Here is a 13,721-nt window from a genome sequence, read left to right as displayed (position 1 = left end):
TATGGTGGAAAGATCACGAGTCACCTCATCCACAGCGGGCAAACCAGAGGGCAAGGGAGTAGGGAGGGGGGGAAGGGGGTGACGGCCGTACACCACGAAAAATGGGGACTTGGCAGAAGATTCGGAGACTCTGAAGTTGTATGAGAATTCGGCCCATGGTAGAAGATCTGCCCAGTCATCCTGGCGGGAGGAAACAAAATGCCGTAAATAGTCACCCAGGACCTGATTAATTCTTTCTACTTGCCCATTGGATTGGGGATGATAAGAAGAAGAGAAGTTTAATTTAATCTTGAGCTGTTTACAGAGGGCCCTCCAGAATTTAGACATGAATTGGACGCCTCTATCCGAGACGATATGCGTGGGCAAACCGTGAAGGCGAAAGATGTGTACAAAAAAATTGCTTTGCCAACTGAGGCGCTGAAGGAAGACCAAGAAGAGGAATAAAATGTGCCATCTTGGAAAATCGATCAACGACCACCCAAACAACTGTGTTGCCACGGGATGAGGGCAAGTCTGTAATAAAGTCCATACCAATCTGTGACCAAGGCTGTTTGGGAACGGGCAGAGGATGAAGGAGGCCAGCAGGCTTCTGGCGAGGAGTCTTATCCCGGGCACAGACAGTACAGGCCCGCACAAAATCAACAACATCCGTCTCCAGAGTCGGCCACCAATAAAAACGAGAGATGAGTTGCAAGGATTTTTTGATGCCCGCATGGCCTGCGAGATGGGAGGAGTGTCCCCATTTGAGAATCCCGAGACGCTGGCGTGGAGAAACGAAGGTCTTCCCTGGAGGAGTTTGCGTGATGGAGGCTGGAGAAGTGGAGATCAGACAGTCCGGAGGAATGATGTGTTGCGGAGAGACCTCTACTTCAGAGGCATCAGAAGAACGAGAGAGGGCATCGGCCCTAGTGTTCTTGTCAGCAGGGCGAAAATGAATTTCAAAATTAAAACGGGCAAAGAACAACGACCACCTGGCCTGGCGAGGGTTCAGACGTTGGGCAGACTGGAGATAGGAGAGATTCTTGTGATCAGTGTATATGATAACTGGAAATTTTGATCCCTCCAGCAGATGCCTCCATTCCTCAAGCGCCAATTTAATGGCCAGTAGTTCTCGATCCCCGATGGAGTAATTTCTCTCCGCTGGAGAGAAGGTCCTAGAAAAAAAACCACAAGTAACAGCATGCCCGGAAGAATTTCTTTGTAGAAGGACAGCTCCAGCTCCCACTGAGGAGGCATCTACCTCCAATAGGAAGGATTTAGATGGGACAGGTCTGGAGAGCACGGGAGCAGAAGAAAAGGCAGACTTGAGATGTTTAAATGCGTCTTCTGCTTGTGGAGACCAGGACTTGGGATTGGCATTTTTCTTGGTTAAAGCCACGATAGGAGCCACAATAGTGGAAAAGTGTGGAATAAATTGTCTGTAATAATTGGCAAACCCCAAAAAACGTTGGATAGCACGGAGTCCGGAGGGGCGTGGCCAATCTAAGACGGCAGAGAGTTTATCTGGGTCCATTTGTAGTCCCTCGCCAGAGACCAAGTATCCTAGGAAAGGAAGAGATTGACATTCAAAAAGACATTTCTCCATTTTGGAATAAAGTTGATTGTCCCGAAGTCTCTGAAGAACCATGCGGACGTGCTGGCGGTGTTCTTCTAAGTTGGCAGAAAAAATCTGAATATCGTCCAGATAAACCACAACACAGGAATATAAGAGATCACGAAAAATTTCATTAACAAAGTCTTGGAAGACGGCAGGGGCATTGCACAGGCCAAAGGGCATGACCAGATACTCAAAGTGTCCATCTCTGGTGTTAAATGCAGTCTTCCATTCGTCCCCCTCCCTGATGCGGATGAGATTATAAGCCCCCCTTAAGTCCAGTTTGGTAAAGATGTGGGCGCCTTGTAGGCGATCAAAGAGTTCCGAGATAAGAGGTAAGGGGTAGCGGTTTTTTACCGTGATTTTATTAAGTCCGCGGTAGTCAATGCAAGGGCGTAGGGAGCCATCTTTTTTGGACACAAAAAAAAATCCAGCTCCGGCAGGAGAGGAGGATTTGCGGATAAACCCCTTTTTTAAATTTTCCTGGATGTACTCCGACATGGCAAGAGTCTCTGGAGCAGACAGAGGATAGATTCTGCCCCGGGGTGGAGTAGTACCAGGGAGGAGGTCAATAGGACAGTCATAAGGCCTGTGAGGGGGTAAAGTCTCCGCTTGCTTCTTGCAAAAGACGTCAGCATAGTCCATATAAGCCTTAGGAAGACCGGATACAGGGGGAACCACAGGGTCACGGCAGGGAGTACTGGGAACCGGTTTAAGACAGTCCTTGAAACAAGAAGTACCCCAGTTCTTGATTTCTCCTGTGGACCAATCAAGGGTTGGGGAATGGCGTTGAAGCCACGGTAATCCAAGAAGAATTTCAGAAGTGCAGTTGGAGAGGACCAAAAATTCAATTTTTTCGTGATGAGGTCCGATGCACATTAGGAGAGGTTCCGTGCGGTAACGCACGGTACAGTTCAATCTTTCACTGTTAACAGAATTGATGTAGAGGGGTCTGGCGAGACTGGTCACTGGGATGTTGAACCTGTTGATGAGGGAGGCCAAAATAAAATTTCCTGCAGATCCGGAATCCAGGAAGGCCATAGCAGAGAAGGAGAGGGTAGAGGAAGATATCCGCACAGGCACAGTAAGGCGTGGAGAAGCAGAGTTGACATCAAAAACTGTCTCACCTTTGTGCGGAGTCAGCGTACGTCTTTCCAGGCGGGGAGGACGGATAGGACAATCCTTCAAGAAGTGTTCGGTACCGGCACAGTACAGGCAAAGATTCTCCATGCGGCGTCGTGTCCTCTCTTGAGGTGTCAAGCGAGACCGGTCAACTTGCATAGCCTCCACGGCGGGAGGCACAGGAACGGATTGCAGAGGACCAGAGGAGAGAGGAGCCAGGGAGAGAAACCGCCTCGTGCGAACAAAGTCCATATCCTGGCGGAGCTCCTGACGCCTTTCGGAAAAACGCATGTCAATGCGGTTGGCCAGATGAATAAGTTCATGCAGGTTAGCAGGAATTTCTCGTGCGGCCAGCACATCTTTAATGTTGCTGGATAGGCCTTTTTTAAAGGTCGCGCAGAGGGCCTCATTATTCCAGGATAATTCGGAGGCAAGAGTACGGAATTGGATGGCGTACTCGCCAACAGAAGAATTACCCTGGACCAGGTTCAACAGGGCAGTCTCAGCAGAAGAGGCTCGGGCAGGTTCCTCAAAGACACTTCGAATCTCCGTGAAGAAGGAGTGTACAGAGGCAGTGACAGGGTCATTGCGGTCCCAGAGCGGTGTGGCCCATGACAGAGCTTTCCCAGACAGAAGGCTGACTACGAAAGCCACCTTAGACCTTTCAGTAGGAAACTGGTCCGACATCATCTCCAAGTGCAGGGAACATTGCGAAAGAAAGCCACGGCAAAACTTAGAGTCCCCATCAAATTTATTCGGCAAGGATAATCGTAGGCCAGAAGCGGCCACTCGCTGCGGAGGAGGTGCAGGAGCTGGCGGAGGAGATTGTTGCAATAGCTGCTGTAGCATCACGGTCAGTTGAGACAGCTGGTGGCCTTGTTGCGCTATCTGTTGCGACTGCTGGGCGACCACCGTGGTGAGGTCGGCGACAACTGGCAGTGGGACTTCAGCGGGATCCATGGCCGGATCTACTGTCACGATTCGGTTGGCTGGAGGTGGATCCTCTGTGCCAGAGAGGGATTGGCCTGGACCGTGTTGGTGGACCGGTTCTAAGTTGCTACTGGTATTCACCAGAGCCCGCCGCAAAGCGGGATGGTCTTGCAGCGGTGGTAGCAACCAGGTCCTATCCACCAGCAACGGCTCAACCTCTCTGACTGCTGAAGATAGGCGCGGTACAAGGGAGTAGACAAGAGCAAGGTCGGACGTAGCAGAAGGTCAGGGCAGGCAGCAAGGATCGTAGTCAGGGGCAACGGCAGGAGGTCTGGAACACAGGCTAGGAACACACAAGGGAACGCTTTCACTGGCACAATGGCAACAAGATCCGGCAAGGGAATCGCATCCCGGCTGAGAGAGACATTGCAGCGCACCCGGTCAGCAGGTCTGACCGGGGCGCTGCAAATGCGAGGAAGTTGCGAGCGCTCCGGGGAGGAGCGGGGACCCGGAGCGCTCGGCGTAACAAAGTATACATATGATGATAATTTCAGGCCTCTCTCATCTTTTTAAGTGGGAGAACTTGCACAATTGGTGGCTGAATAAATACTTTTTTCCCCACTGTATCTCTCGTCACATGCAGACTGACAACTACATTGAGTGGCACATCCTCTCCTCTACATAATTTTGCAAGGCAGGGATTGCTTGATTAGAGTAATGGTAACTTGGTAGACACCACCTGGACTGGGTGCACCCCATTGGTTGCCTAAAAGCAGTGGATTCAACCAGATGGTACGGCAGCGACGATACCACCAACAACTTGGCCAGGTGAATTCAGCTGCACAACAACTGGATGACTAGGTGAATGCTGTTGCTTGTAGGATGTAGATTCTGTACTGGATAACTGATGGGATGGAAGAGATGGAACACTAGGTGACAGTGATGATGACAACACAGAGACTGTACTGCCCATGGATGAGGCTAATAGACAAATGGCACGGAATGGAAGATACAGCAATAACTGCAGAAACAGCAGTGAGGATTTTTACACGTTGTCAGGCCTTTTTGATTGTCTTACATGACCTTGTGATCGCTCCATGTGGTTACTTAGAGTCATAATTCCTAAACTTTTGCCCTTGGCATATTATATTTTCTGCTTGCAGATTCGCCACTGTGTCTGGTTTTATCCCCTGGGAAGTTACACAAGAACTGGCATATTGGCACATGGCTGCTGCTACTTGTACTGGGCCTGGGTACATGGCTACTGCTGGTACTTGTACTAGGCCTGGGCACATGGCTGCTGCTACTTGTACTAGGCCTGGGCACATGGCTACTCCTGGTACTTGTACTAGGCCTGGGCACATGGCTGCTGCTACTTGTACTAGGCCTGGACACATGGTTACTGCTACTTGTATTAGGCCTGGGCACATGGCTGCTGCTACATGTACTAGGCCTAGGCACATGGCTGCTGCTACTTGCACTAGGCCTGGGCACATGGCTACGGCTACTTGTACTAGGCCTGGGCACATAGCTGCTGCTACTTGTACTAGGCTTGGGCACATGGCTGCTGCTACTTGTACTGGGCCTGGGCACATGGCTACTGCTGGTACTTGTACTAGGTCTGGGCACATGGCTGCTGCTACTTGTACTAGGCCTCGGCATATGGCTACGGCTACTTGTACTAGGCCTAGGAACATAGCTGCTGCTACTTGTACTAGGCCTGGGCACATGGCTGCTGCTACTTGTACTGGGCCTGGGTACATGGCTACTGCTGGTACTTGTACTAGGCCTGGGCACATGGCTGCTGCTACGTGTACTAAGCCTGGGCACATGGCTACTGCTGGTACTTGTAATAGGCCTGGGCACATGGCTGCTGCTACTTGTACTAGGCCTGGGCACATGGCTACTGCTACTTGTACTAGGCCTTGGCACATGGCTGCTGCTACATGTACTAGGCCTAGGCACAAGTAGCCCCATGTGCACAATGCAGCAGAATCCCATTGAAATCAATTGTACTAGGCCTAAGAACATAGCTGCTGCTACTTGTACTAGGCCTGGGCATAGGGTTGCCACCTTTCCCTCAGAAAAATACCGGTCATGGGTGTGGCTATGTGGGGGTGGAGCTACAAAAGGGGAGGGACCAGATTGCACAGGGGCTGAGGGATCAGGGGTTTAAGAAATGGCATGGGGGATGGGAGGGGGGTTTAAGAAATGGCATAGGGGATTAGAGGGATACAATATCTATGCGGGGGGAATTTTCCTATATCGCACAAAAAAATTTACATTTAGAGAATACCTACCAAAACCCTATTTATGCCAGCGGCGGCGGTAGTGGTGGTGCGCGACAGCAACGCTGGCTCTCTGTGATGACGAGTGACGTCCCCCTGCGCAACGTCAGATAAACAGGCTAATCAGACAGTATCACACATGACAGATTTAGATGCACAGGCTCAGCAGTGTTACGCCTAGCGCTCCGGGTCCCCGCTCCTCCCCGGAGCGCTCACGGCGTCTTTCTCCCTGCAGCTCCCCGGTCAGTCCCGCTGACCGGGAGCGCTGCACTGTCATGGCCGTTGGGGATGCGATTCGCACAGCGGGACGCGCCCGCTCGCGAATCGCATCCCAGGTCACTTACCCGTTCCCGTCCCCTGCTGTCATGTGCTGGCGCGCGCGGCTCCGCTCTCTAGGGCGCGCGCGCGCCAGCTCCCTGAGACTTAAAGGGCCAGTGCACCAATGATTGGTGCCTGGCCCAATTAGCTTAATTGGCTTCCACCTGGTCCCTGACTATATCTAACCTCCTCCCATGCACTCCCTTGCCGGATCTTGTTGCCCTTGTGCCTAGTGAAAGCGTATTGTGTGTCTAAAGCCTGTGTACCAGAACTTCTGCTATCCACCCTGACTACGAACCTTGCCGCCTGCCCCCGACCTTCTGCTACGTCCGACCTTGCTTCTGTCTACTCCCTTGTACCTCGCCTATCATCAGCAGTCAGAGAGGTGACCCGTTGCTAGTGGATACGACCTGGTCACTACCGCCGCAGCAAGACCATCCCGCTTTGCGGCGGGCTCTGGTGAAAACCAGTAGTGACTTAGAACCGGTCCACTAGCGCGGTCCTCGCCAATCCCTCTCTGGCACAGAGGATCCACTACCTGCCAGCCGGCATCGTGACAGTAGATCCGGCCATGGATCCCGCTGACGTCCCTCTGCCTTATATCTCTGATATCACCACGGTGGTCGCCCAGCAATCCCGACAGATCGCCCATCTAACCCACCAGCTGTCGGAAGTGTTCACCATTGTGCAGCAACTTCAGCAGCAATCATCTCCTCCGCCAGCTCCTGCACCCCTTCCGCAGCGAGTGGCCACTCCTAGCCTCCGCCTGTCCTTGCCGGACAAATTTAATGGGGACTCTAAGTTTTGCCGTGGCTTTCTTTCGCAATGTTCTCTGCACTTGGAGATGATGTCGGACCAGTTTCCTACTGAAAGGTCTAAGGTGGCTTTCGTAGTCAGCCTTCTGTCTGGAAAAGCTCTGTCATGGGCCACACCGCTCTGGGACCGCAATGACCCCGTCACTGCCTCTGTACACTCCTTCTTCTCGGAAATTCGAAGTGTCTTTGAGGAACCTGCCCGAGCCTCTTCTGCTGAGACTGCCCTGCTGAACCTGGTCCAGGGTAATTCTTCCGTTGGCGAGTACGCCATACAATTCCGTACTCTTGCTTCTGAACTTTCCTGGAATAATGAGGCCCTCTGCGCGACCTTTAAAAAAGGCCTATCCAGCAACATTAAAGATGTTCTGGCCGCACGAGAAACTCCTGCTAACCTGCATGAACTCATTCATCTAGCCACGCGCATTGACATGCGTTTTTCTGAGAGACATCAAGAGCTCCGCCAGGAAAAAGACTTAGATCTCTGGACACCTCTCCCACAGTCTCCACTGCAATCTGCGCCTAGGCCTCCCGCCGAGGAAGCCATGCAAGTGGATCGGTCTCGCCTGACCCTGGAAGAGAGGAATCGCCGTAAGGAAGAGAATCTTTGTCTGTACTGTGCCAGTACCGAACATTTTTTGGTGGATTGCCCTATCCGTCCTCCACGTCTGGGAAACGCACGCTCGCACCCAGCTCTCGTGGGTGTGGCGTCTCTGGATGCTAAGTCGGCTTCTCCACGTCTCACGGTGCCTGTACGGATTTCTACTTCAGCCAGCTCTTCCCTCTCAGCCGTGGCCTGCCTGGACTCTGGTGCTTCTGGGAATTTTATTCGGGAGTCCTTGGTGAATAAATTCCGCATTCCGGTGACCCGTCTTGTCAAGCCACTCCACATTTCCGCGGTCAACGGAGCCAGGTTGGATTGCACCGTGCGTTACCGCACGGAGCCCCTCCTAATGTGCATCGGACCTCATCACGAGAAAATGGAGTTTTTGGTCCTCTCCAATTGCACTTCCGAAGTTCTCCTTGGACTACCCTGGCTTCTACACCATTCCCCAACCCTGGACTGGTCCACTGGGGAGATCAAGAGTTGGGGTCCCTCTTGTTCCAAGGACTGCCTTAAACCAGTTCCCAGTACTCTCTGCCGTGACCCTGTGGTTCCTCCTGTTTCCGGTCCCCCTAAGGTCGTTAGGGACTCTGCCTGCCACAGAAAATGCCTCTCCCCCCCTCCCAGTCCCTTCAGGCAAGCCTCTGTGTCCCCTCATGGCTCCCGTCCTTGTGTCTCCCTGCCCCGTGCCAAGCTTCACCCTCTGCCCTCCCTCCCCATTCCTACTCCAGCTGTACTGCCTGCCATTGAGGAAACCATCCATTCCTTCCCGGTGTCCTCATCCCAGGGGAGGCAGTCACCGGACAAAAAAAAGGGGAGACCTAAGGGGGGGGGTACTGTTACGCCTAGCGCTCCGGGTCCCCGCTCCTCCCCGGAGCGCTCACGGCGTCTTTCTCCCTGCAGCTCCCCGGTCAGTCCCGCTGACCGGGAGCGCTGCACTGTCATGGCCGTTGGGGATGCGATTCGCACAGCGGGACGCGCCCGCTCGCGAATCGCATCCCAGGTCACTTACCCGTTCCCGTCCCCTGCTGTCATGTGCTGGCGCGCGCGGCTCCGCTCTCTAGGGCGCGCGCGCGCCAGCTCCCTGAGACTTAAAGGGCCAGTGCACCAATGATTGGTGCCTGGCCCAATTAGCTTAATTGGCTTCCACCTGGTCCCTGACTATATCTAACCTCCTCCCATGCACTCCCTTGCCGGATCTTGTTGCCCTTGTGCCTAGTGAAAGCGTATTGTGTGTCTAAAGCCTGTGTACCAGAACTTCTGCTATCCACCCTGACTACGAACCTTGCCGCCTGCCCCCGACCTTCTGCTACGTCCGACCTTGCTTCTGTCTACTCCCTTGTACCTCGCCTATCATCAGCAGTCAGAGAGGTGACCCGTTGCTAGTGGATACGACCTGGTCACTACCGCCGCAGCAAGACCATCCCGCTTTGCGGCGGGCTCTGGTGAAAACCAGTAGTGACTTAGAACCGGTCCACTAGCGCGGTCCTCGCCAATCCCTCTCTGGCACAGAGGATCCACTACCTGCCAGCCGGCATCGTGACAAGCAGACAGTATCACACATAACAGGATTAGATACACAGGCTCAGCAGACAGTATCACACATGACAGATATAGATGCACAGGCTCAGCAGATAGTATCCCACATGACAGATTTGGATATACAGGCTCAGCTCACAGTATCACACATGACAGAATTAGATACACAGGCTCAGCAGACAGTATCGCACATGACAGGATTAGATACAGAGCGCAGCAGATAGTTTCACACATTAAAACATTAAATCAGTGTTTCCCAACCAGGGTGCCTCCAGCTATTGCAAAACTACAACTCCCAGCATGCCCGGACAGCCAAAGGCTGTCTGGGCATGCTGGGAGTAATCGTTTTGCAACAGCTGGAGGCACCCTGGTTGGGAAACACTGCATTAAATACACAATTTTGCAGAGAGGTCTCACCAGTCTCTTGTCTTCACTGTCTCCTTTCCCCGGGCGGCTCCAGGTTAAGGAATGTCCGGGGTTGAGGAGGAATGGGGTGGGCAATTATTTATCCCATGGGGCCACATGAGAAACTAAAAAGATTGTGGAGGGCCGGGTAGTTTTTCCCCAGATCAGGCAGCATAGTTGTCCCCCAGATTAGGAGCATAGTTGTCCCCCAGATTAGGAGCATAGTTATCCCCCAGATTAGGAGCATAGTTGTCCCCCAGATTAGGAGCATAGTTGTCCCCCAGATTAGGCAGCATAGTTGTCCCCCAGATTAGGAGCATAGTTGTCCCCCAGATTAGGAGCATAGTTGTCCCCCAGATTAGGAGCATAGTTGTCCCCCAGATTAGGAGCATAGTTGTCCCCCAGATTAGGAGCATAGTTGTCTCCCAGATTAGGCAGCATAGTTGTCCCCCAGATTAGGAGCATAGTTGTCCCCCAGATTAGGAGCATAGTTGTCCCCCAGATTAGGAGCATAGTTGTCCCCCAGATTAGGAGCATAGTTGTCCCCCAGATTAGGAGCATAGTTGTACCCCAGTTGTCCCCCAGATTAGGAGCATAGTTGTCCCCCAGTTGTCCCCCAGATTAGGCAGCATAGTTGTCCCCCAGATTAGGAGCATAGTTGTCCCCCAGATTAGGAGCATAGTTATCCCCCAGATTAGGAGCATAGTTGTCCCCCAGATTAGGAGCATAGTTGTCCCCCAGATTAGGCAGCATAGTTGTCCCCCAGATTAGGAGCATAGTTGTCCCCCAGATTAGGAGCATAGTTGTCCCCCAGATTAGGAGCATAGTTGTCCCCCAGATTAGGAGCATAGTTTTCCCCCAGATTAGGAGCATAGTTGTACCCCAGTTGTCCCACAGATTAGGAGCATAGTTGTACCCCAGTTGTCCCCCAGATTAGGAGCATAGTTGTCCCCCAGTTGTCCCCCAGATTAGGCAGCATAGTTGTCCCCCAGATTAGGCAGCATAGTTGTCCCCCAGATTAGGCAGTTTACCCCCCCCCCCCCTACACACACACACACACACACACACACATATACACATATTTACACAGACACATAGAGACACATACACAGACACATGTATACAGACACATATATACACAGACACATATATACACAGACACATATATACACAGACACATATATACACAGACACATATATACACACACACATATATACACAGACACATATATACACAGACACATATATACACAGACACATATATACACAGACACATATATACACACAGACACATATATACACACACACATATATACACAGACACATATATACACAGACACATATATACACAGACACATATATACACACACACACACATATATACACAGACACTCACCCGCCCTGTGCAGCAGAGGGAGACAGGATACACGGCCTCTCCTTCTCTCCCCTCCCTGCTCTGCCTATGGAGGGTTGTAAGACTGCATGGGGCAGAGGGAAGGAGGGGGAGGGGGAGAGAGGAGACAGGAGGTCACGCCCCCTCCCCAGCACTGTACAGTCTCTTCCTGTCATCGCATGGAGCTCTCCCTGTCACAGGCTGCTGGTGTCAGACCTGGGCATTGTACTGCCGGTCATGAAAGAAGTTCTCTTCTGGGGATGCTGCTCCGTCCGCCCCTGTCAGTGAATGAAAAATACCGGCCATTGCATGGCCGGTATTTTTCATCCAAACTTACCGGCACAGCCCGGAATGTAGATGAAAATACCGGCTGTGCCGGTAAAATACCGGCAGGGTGGCAACCCTACCTGGGCACATGGCTGCTGCTACTTGTACTGGGCCTGGGTACATGGCTACTGCTGGTACTTGTACTAGGCCTGGGCACATGGCTGCTGCTACGTGTACTAGGCCTGGGCACATGGCTACTCCTGCTACTTTTACTAGGCCTGGGCACATAGCTGCTGCTACTTGTACTGGGCCTAGGCACATGGCTTCTGCTACTTGTACTAGGCCTTGGCACATGGATGTTGCTACTTGTACTTGGCCTGGGAACATGGCTATGGCTACTTGTACTAGGCCTAGGCACATGGCTACTTGTACTAGGCCTAGGCACATGGCTGCTGCTACTTGTACTAGGCCTGGGCACATGGCTGCTGTTACTTGTACTAGGCCTGGGCACATGGCTGCTGCTACTTGTACTGGGCCTAGGAACATGGCTTCTGCTACTTGTACTAGGCCTGGGCACATGGCTGCTGCTACTTGTACTAGGCTTGGGCACATGGCTGCTGCTACTTGTACTAGACCTGGGCACATGGCTATGGCTACTTGTACTAGGCCTGGGCACATGGCTGCTGCTACGTGTACTAGGCCTGGGCACATGGCTACTGCTGGTACTTGTACTAGGCCTGGGCACATGGCTGCTGCTACTTGTACTAGGCCTGGGCACATGGCTACTGCTACTTGTACTAGGCCTGGGCACATGGCTGCTGCTACATGTACTAGGCCTAGGCACATGGCTGCTGCTACTTGTACTAGGCCTAGGAACATAGCTGCTGCTACTTGTACTGGGCCTAGGAACATGGCTTCTGCTACTTGTACTAGGCCTGGGCACATGGCTGCTGCTACTTGTACTAGGCTTGGGCACATGGCTGCTGCTACTTGTACTAGACCTGGGCACATGGCTACGGCTACTTGTACTAGGCCTGGGCACATGGCTGCTGCTACTTGTACTAGGCCTGGGCACATGGCTACGGCTACTTGTACTAGGCCTGGGCACATGGCTGCTGCTACTTGTACTAGGCCTGGGCACATGGCTCCTGCCACTTGTACTAGGCCTAGGCACATGGCTGCTGCTACTTGTACTAGGCCTAGGCACATGGCTGCTGCTACTTGTACTAGGCCCGGGCACATGGCTACGGCTACTTGTACTAGGCCTGGGCACATAGCTGCTGCTACTTGTACTAGGCCTGGGCACATGGCTGCTGCTACTTGTACTGGGCCTGGGCACATGGCTACTGCTGGTACTTGTACTAGGCTTTGGCACATGGCTGCTGCTACTTGTACTAGGCCTGGGCACATGGCTACGGCTACTTGTACTAGGCCTAGGAACATAGCTGCTGCTACTTGTACTAGGCCTGGGAACATGGCTACTGCTGGTACTTGTACTAGGCCTGGGCACATGGCTGCTGCTACGTGTACTAGGCCTGGGCACATGGCTACTGCTGGTACTTTTACTAGGCCTGGGCACATGGCTGCTGCTACTTGTACTAGGCCTGGGCACATGGCTACTGCTACTTGTACTAGGCCTGGGCACATGGCTGGTGCTACATGTACTAGGCCTAGGCACATGGCTGCTGCTACTTGTACTAGGCCCGGGCACATGGCTACAGCTACTTGTACTAGGCCTGGGCACATGGCTGCTGCTATTTGTACTGGGCCTGGGCACATGGCTACTGCTGGTACTTGTACTAGGCCTGGGCACATGGCTGCTGCCACTTGTACTAGGCCTGGGCACATGGCTACGGCTACTTGTACTAGGCCTAGGAACATAGCTGCTGCTACTTGTACTAGGCCTGGGCACATGGCTGCTGCTACTTGTACTGGGCCTGGGTACATGGCTACAGCTGGTACTTGTACTAGGCCTGGGCACATGGCTGCTGCTACGTGTACTAGGCCTGGGAACATGGCTACTCCTGGTACTTGTACTAGGCCTGGGCACATGGCTCCTGCTACTTGTACTAGGCCTGGACACATGGCTACTGCTACTTGTACTAGGCCTGGGCACATGGCTGTTGCTACATGTACTAGGCTTAGGCACATGGCTGCTGCTACTTGTACTAGGCCCGGGCACATGGCTACGGCTACTTGTACTAGGCCTGGGCACATAGCTGCTGCTACTTGTACTAGGCTTGGGCACATGGCTGCTGCTACTTGTACTGGGCCTGGGCACATGGCTACTGCTGATACTTGTACTAGGTCTGGGCACATGGCTGCTGCTACTTGTACTAGGCCTGGGCACATGGCTACGGCTACTTGTACTAGGCCTAGGAACATAGCTGCTGCTACTTGTACTAGGCCTGGGCACATGACTGCTGCTACTTGTACTGGGCCTGGGTAC

The sequence above is a fragment of the Hyla sarda genome, chromosome 11, assembly GCF_029499605.1.
Source record: "Hyla sarda isolate aHylSar1 chromosome 11, aHylSar1.hap1, whole genome shotgun sequence".
Lineage (NCBI taxonomy): Eukaryota > Metazoa > Chordata > Amphibia > Anura > Hylidae > Hyla > Hyla sarda.
Note: the sequence above shows the minus strand (reverse complement) of the source record.